The sequence below is a fragment of the Taudactylus pleione genome, unplaced genomic scaffold (assembly GCF_031769625.1).
Source record: "Taudactylus pleione unplaced genomic scaffold, aTauple2 ptg000030l, whole genome shotgun sequence".
NCBI lineage: Eukaryota > Metazoa > Chordata > Amphibia > Anura > Myobatrachidae > Taudactylus > Taudactylus pleione.
Window position 1 is genome coordinate 4,186,951 of NW_028284432.1, and position 7,993 is coordinate 4,194,943.

Genomic DNA, 7,993 nt, shown 5'->3' on the forward strand with positions numbered 1-7,993 from the left:
ATCCTCTCCACCTTGGTGCTGGCTTGCGGTCGGTAAGGGGTGTGAAGTCTACTATTAATACCCATCAACTTACACATGTTCTGGAAGACATCACCTGTGAAATGAGTACCCCTATCACTTTCAATAATTCTAGGATACCGTATCTGCATACAAACTCCTGAACAATCTTTTTAGCAGTAAACACAGCAGTATTAGTGGCAGCTGGATATGCCTCAACCCAATTAGAAAACACATCTATACAAACTAATACATACTTGAGATTCCTGCAGGGTGTTAATTGGATTAAATATATTTGTATTACCTGAAAAGGTCCATCTGTCGGAGGAACGTGTGATGGCTCGGTTGGTATCGTTTTTCCAACATTGTACCTCAAGCATGTCAAACAGGACATTGCCCTCTTTTCAGCTTGGGAAGAGAAACCTGGTGCACACCAATATGCCCTGACCAACTTGCACATACCTTGCTTTCCCAGGTGAGTCAGACCGTGCGCTGCCTCAGCCAAGCTTGGGTAATATGCCTTGGGTGCCACCGGCTTACCTTCTCCATCTCTCCAGAGTCCAGAGGACTCTTGCCCACATCCCTTGGATCTCCAGACTGCCTTTTCCTGAATGGAACACAAATTTTGCATCTCAATTAATTTCTGCATATCAATCGTTTGGAAAACCATCATCATTTGATTAATGGCATGTTTACTCTTAAACCTGCTGCCCATTTGGCAGCTTCGTCTGCCCTGTTATTGTCCAGTGACACCGGATCTTCTTCACATGTATGGGCTTTACACTTAATGATGGCCACTGCCTTAGGCATTTGGATATCTGTCAATAGTCCTTTTATATGTTTTGAGTGTACAACTGGTGTGCCTGCTGCTGTCATAAAATTTCTTAGACGCCATAGAGCACCAAAATCATGTACTACCCCGAAGGCGTACCTAGAGTCAGTGTATATATGAGCAGATTTGCCTTTTGCTAATTCACATGCTCTCCTTAGTGCCACCATCTCCGCCACTTGGGCCGAGTGAGGTGGACCAAGGGGTTCGGCTTCTATGATGTCTTCATCATTTACAACAGCATAACCTGTACATAACTCTCCAGTGTCAGGTTGTCTTTGACAACTCCCATCCGTGTAAAATGTCACATCTACATTTTCTAAAGGTGTATCACGTATGTCAGGTCTTGCAGTAAAGGTCTGATTTAAATATTCCATACAATCAGTATACCTGCAAAACTCACCTTCCGCCAGCGACTCACCTCTATCCACCCTTGTGCATCCTGAGGCACATATGGTAAATACATTGCTGGGTTTAACGTACTGCACCATTTAATGGTGATGTTTGCAGGTGCTATTAGAGCTAAATCTCATTTTGTGAACCTAGCTGAGGAAACATGTCTGGTTTGGGCAGAATTCTGCAAAGCGGATACAGCATGTGGTGTATAAACAATCATATCATGGCCTAATACTACATCCTCACTCTTACTGACCAATGGAGCAGTTGCTGCTACACTTCTTAAACATGTTGGGAATGATCTTGCCACAGTGTCCAATTGTGCACTGTAGTATGCTACTGGCCTACTGGCATCACCATGTTTTTGTGTGAGGACACCTGCTGCGCAACTGTCAACTTCCGTACAATACAAATCAAAAGTAATCAGGTATTCCCAATGCAGGTGCTCTTGTCAGACAATCCTTAAGATTAAAGAAAGCCTGCTCTGTTTCCTCTGTGTGTATGACACGATCGGGCTTTGAGGAAGAGACTAAGTCCTGTAATGGTAAAGATAAAATAGAAAAACCTGGGATCCACATTCTGCAGTATCCACACATTCCCAAGAAGGTATGGATTTGCTGTTGATTGTGCGGCAGTGTCATGGTCTGTATGGCCTGGATTCGGTCAGCAGTTAGATGTCGTAATCCCTGCATTAGACAGTGTCCTAAGTATTTAACCCTGGACTGGCATGGCTTTAGTTTGTCCTTAGCAACCTTGTGTCCTGTTTGCGAGAGATGAAGCAATAAAAGTTTAGTATCATTTAAACATGACACAAACGAATCAGAACACAACAACAAATCATCCACATATTGTATTAGAATAGATCCATTGTCAGGTTGAAAAGATTGTAAACAGTCATGTAAGGCCTGGTAGAAGATACTGGGGCTGTCTATGAAGCCCTGGGGAAATCGTGTCCATGTGTATTGCACCCCCCTGTATGTAAATGCAAATAGGTACTGACAGTCAGGGTGAAGAGGGACAGAGAAGAAGGCAGAACAAAGGTCAATGACAGTAAAATGGGTTGCATTTGGTGGGATCTGCATTAGAATGACAGCTGGATTCGGCACTATGGTGAATTGGCTTTCTACTACCTTATTAACCCCTCTAAGGTCCTGTACCAGCCTATAACCCCTCCCACCACTCTTCTTCACAGGAAAGATGGGACTGTTGGCTATACTCACTGTAAGGCTAAAATGCCCTGTTGTAATAACCGCTCAATTATGGGATATACCCCTATCTCTATCTCCTGTTTTAATGGGTACTGGGGAACTTTTGGAGCTTGCCTACCACTTTTTAGATTTACCATTATGGGAGCTACATTTGCCATCAATCCAGTGTCCTGCCCATCTTTGGTCCAAAGTGAACCTGGTATTTGAGATAACATCTGCTCTACCTGAGATGGATTCTTATCTGAAACAGTAGAGTGAAACATTAACATTTGGAGAGTGTCCAATATATCCCTCACCTCATCCGCAACTTTCTCTGGGGTATCTAAAAATATAGCATCAGGGGTACAATAAATGACACATCCCATTTTACATAACAAATCCCTTCCCAGTAGGTTAATAGGGGCTGCTGCTGCCAGGAGAAAGGAATGCCTGGTATGCAATGGTCCGATTTGGTTAAAGGATAATGTTGCACTTTACCCGTTACTCCCATTGCTGGTACTGTTTTGCTGGTCACCTGTAAATTAGATTGAGATTTTATCACTGATCTGGTCGCCCCTGTGTCTACAAGAAAGGAGTGTTTAGTACCAGCTACATCAATTATCATACAGGTTCTTCTCTAATACCCTCAGTTAACCTGACTGGCTGTAGACTACAGATGTGACCTTACCCCTAGAGCTGACTATGTTCTTCCAGTAATGCATTCACTGCTGTGACGTGAGCAGGTGGCTGGAATTGTCCTAACTGATGTGGGTGCCCCTTCTGTGGGTATGTCGGTGTTCCTTGGTTTGGTGTTTCACACTTTCTATCCTTACAGAAATTACTTATGAGGCCCTCCTTGTTACATCTATAACACCTTCGTGGTTGACATGTTGTGAAAGGTTGTTGTTGTGTGGGTTGGGGAATGAGGAAATAGTGTGGTTGTGTATAGGGATAAGGGTTTGGAGGTTGTATGGGATGAGTGTATTGTGGCTGAGTGTGATAAGAGTGCTGTGGTGTTATTTGCATTCCTTCCAGAGCTTGGATACTAACAGCCATGAGTTTCTCGCTCTGCATTTCTCTCTTCCTAAATATGTTTTTATCATGTTCAATTGCAAATTCCCTGAGTGTGTCTACCATAATTCCCCTCCAACCAGGAAGTGAGGTTTGAACCCTGGCCTTTAGAGTGTCTTTAAGACCATCCATAAGTAAGTGATTGTCATTTTCCTGTGATGGGTGTTGTCTTTTATATTCTCTATGCCTGTGTATTGGTTAATAGTCTGCAGCGCTCTGGTAAAATAATCTGCTGCAGACTCACTCTCTTTCTGCTTAATCGTGAAGATTTTACTCCAGTTAACAATGGAAAAAATACAGCCAATTGGGCGACAATGTGGGTTATATTGTCCTGATTACCTGCATCAGTTATGGGACTATCTCCATCCAATACACAGGCCGTGATAAACTTTTTCACGTTGGTATTGTATGGAAGACAAGCCTGTTATACCACTCGCCAATCTTTGTTGGTTGGCTCATGAGCATTACCTAAATACTTTACAAATCTCTGGCACTTTGCTTGTTTTTTCCTAGGGTCGGGGAAATCTGTCATTATAGAATGTAGTTCTGCTCTTGTCCATGGACAATGCATCGCTACATCCCTTGTGGCCACTACACCATGTGCGTCCGGATTCCCATTGGGAACAGTTATTGTCCGGATGGGGTGGATGCCTGCCACACTGCTACCTTTGACCTTACTACCTGTTTGAAGGTTCAGCCTATTGCTACTACGTATGGTATTAGTAATCTCCGCTACTGTTACAGCGGGTGTTAACACTTCCCGCACTGGTCGGGCTACCTCCATTTCTGGTACTAGCGGGGCAGCAACTTGTGCTTGCTGTGGTGGTACATTTAACATTTGTACAACATGGGAAAGGGCGGACATCACAACAGGTTCATCATATGCATCATAAACATGTTCCTTATAGTTACTTAGGAGAGGGTACAAGTTACTTGTTACGTTTTTATGATTTTTGAGATCGACTGTACCTTCACCTCCATCTGGATAGAGCAGTGGTGGTGCGCATGCGCTACTAACATTACCTACTGCAATGCTACCTTGCTGTGCATGCACGCTACTTTGAGGTGCGCATGCAATGCTATTTGCATGCGCGCTCCCTTGCGTCATGCACGCAACGCTAGTTTGCGTCGCGTGCACAGCACTAAGCCACATGTTCCCCTCGTGCTGCCACAACTTCAAGCAATCATTAAACTTTACCCTTTTCTTCAGAGACTTCACTAAACATATAATGTCTCTGACATTGTTCAGAACCTCAGAATCAAAGCTACCAATCTTAGGAAAAGGTGCTCTATATTTCTTGGTCATGTTGACCCATATGTCGCAGTACGCAGTAGCGTATGCACCATACTTTTTAAACATAACATACCTGGCCGACCCAAGCGGACCTTCCATCAGCAGCACATCATCGACTATTACTAGAGATTGCTTCGCACCCATCTCAGTAAACGCTTAGCAATTTCTAGAGAATTTCGATTGGTGAATGATTTTCAGAGAGCTATGTTCATGCACTCCCTCCCGTTATACACAGCAGAACCACCTGGCGTTACAGTCAGCTTGTATAACGAGGAGCAGAATGACCACCTATTGAAAATGATTCTACTTGCGATGATATTAACCCACGCTTCCGTCACTCACTTCCTACTTTGAGTTTACTCCAACTGGTAGCATCTAGAAGTTCCAATAACTACTAACCTTGCCAGCAGTTTCACTCCCACTACAACCCACTTCACAATCATGGTTTATATAACCATGCGGTTCGTTCGCATTGCCCAAAGAACCTAACTGATCAATGGACTTTGCGATTAATGGGTGCCGGACCAAGAAACCCCTTAGTTTCTCGATAACCTAAACCACAATGTACCTGCTTTGTACACTGGCCCAGTAGTTTTTACGACCCCGTCAGGCACTTACCAAGCTTTCACTGAGGTTTAACAGACAGTAACCTCCACTATTTAGGCTTAACAGACAGTAGCCATCACAATCACACATTCAATCTCATCAAAGGCGCCTCCACCCTTTGACTGATAACTGTGTGTTACTGTGTAAATTGGCAGCGTGACCTCACTCTACGAGCCCCCAACTATTAATTCCTATTAACCTCTATACCCTATTTAGCGTTGCGTACGCATAAGATATAATCGCTTTCCAGACTTTGAGTGTGGTTCCAAAGCACAAAAGTTATTCAAATAAAAGCATATAGTTATACACCTTAATCTATAACACAATTAGCGCAAAGGTTATGCAAAATATAAGGTACAGTCGATACATACACATGCGCTCTGGATCCAGATTTCCCGGCATCAACTATGAAACCTCCGCCAACAGAAAGAAAAGATGACTAACTACCAGATCTAGAGTGCTTGCATATGTACCCTTGCAAAGATAGGCAATACAACAGAACAAGTTGGCATAATCCCATTGGTTCTTCTTCCTGGTTCTTCTGTAACGATGCAGTTCATAGGTCAGTTTGTATTGTAATAGCTCAGCCCTCCAACAGCTCTTTGTGTGCATTTTCCTGCTGAAGAACAAGTCTAAACTTGCTAATAAACATTACATTACAGAGTACATTTCAATGCCTATCTCTCTATGATCCATAATTCGCAGACGCATGTTGCAATCTCCTTGCTAATGGAACCGGAGATCTGTAAATAAACAGTGGTTTAGAATAGCACCAAACACAGTCTGCTTATCATGTACTAAACCCTATATATCAAATACCTGCATTTCACAATAGATTTAATAACCTTTAATATTAACCTTAATGCTAGGGAACCTTTTTGTGTAAGTATGCAAGATGTCAGTGTTGGGATATAGCGTATAGTCGATAATATGCGTGGTGCATTTTATGTGTAGCGTGCTTTGCTAAACAGCGCAACTGTGCACTGTGCATCTTGTATATCATATGTATGATTTAATGTGCGTATGGGGTATGGTGGGATTTTAATCAATGTGCGGTAGCAATGTAATCGCACAATGCTAATTATAGCATATCAGCATCGCACACAATGGTTTCATGCTGACGATGCAAGATGGCGTCGTCAGGGGCAACATAAAATGGCGTTGTGCAGATTTTAATTTTACACTTTAGGTCTCAGCCAACCAACTGGCTTCGACAAACCCTACACCCCAACAGTGTTGTGCCTGTTAGGGTGAAACAGGAGTGCAGGAGAAGGATCATATCATGATGGAGAGAAATAGAGAGAGAGAGAGAGAGACAGAGACCTATATGAGAGCTACCCTTGTTCAGGGTGGGCAATATATAAGACGCAATTGCTTGGCAGGCAATTTCATGAATTTGGTAAACAACTATATGACCTGGATCTGGGGATCCCTAAGTCCTGGGCTCCATAGCAATGGCGACCTCTAAACCCACTACAGCTGCGCCCCATGTTTTTTACCATAACAGTTTGGAACAGAAGATGGTAGTACTATAGTGAATAATTGGTTGAGACACTGATTGGAGGGCAAAAGATATAGAGTAGCTATAAATATAACATATTTAGACTGTGCTAAAGGTGTACCAGGTGTACCACATGGATCAGAATAGGTCCTGACCTTTTTAGCAATGATCTTGCAGGTAGCCTAGAAAGTAAGATGCATGGCATACCTATGTCATAATTTTGATTTAAGTTTTGTAATCAGAGCTTTAAAGAGTCTTATTTTATTACCTGTTCATTGGCTTCAGCTTCTTCCCTCACAATTCTACCTTCTCCAACCCATTGGCTGTAGCTTCATCTCTCACAATGCTACATTCTCTAAACCATTGGTTGTAGCTTCATCTCTTAAAATACTACCTTCTCTAACCCACAGGCTGTAGCTTCATCCCACTCAATATATGTTCTCCAACCCATTGGCTGTATCTTCATCCCTCTCAATATACCTTCTCCAACCCATTGGCTGTAGCCTCATCCCTCAGAATATGACCTTCTCTAACACATTGGCTGGAGCTTAGTCCATCACAATTCTACCTTCTCTAACCCTTTGGTTGTAGCTTCCTCCTTCTCAGTTCTACTTTCTCCAACCCATTGACAGTAGCTTCTGCTCCTGCAATTCTATCTTCTTCAACCTACTGGCTGTAACTTCCTTCTTCACAATTCTACCTTCTCCAACCCATTGGTTGTAGTTTTCTTTTTCACAATTCTACAGTACCTTCTTTATCCCAATGGCAGTAGCTTCATTCATCATATTGCTATCTTCTTCAATCCATTGGCTGTAGCTTTGTCCCCCACAATTCAACCTTGTCCAACCATTTGGTTGTAGCTTCCTCCCTCACAGCTCTACTTTCTCCAACCCATTAGCTGCAGCTTAGTCCCTTGCAATTCTACCTTCTCCAACCCATTGGCTGTAGCTTAGTCCCTCACAATTTTACCTTCTCCACCCATTAGCTGTAACTAACTCCTTCCCTATTCTACTGTACCTTTTCCCGCACATTTTCTGCAGCTTCATCCTTCACAATTCTACCTTCTCCAACCCATTGGCGGTAGTTTAGCCACTCAAAATTCTACCTTCTCA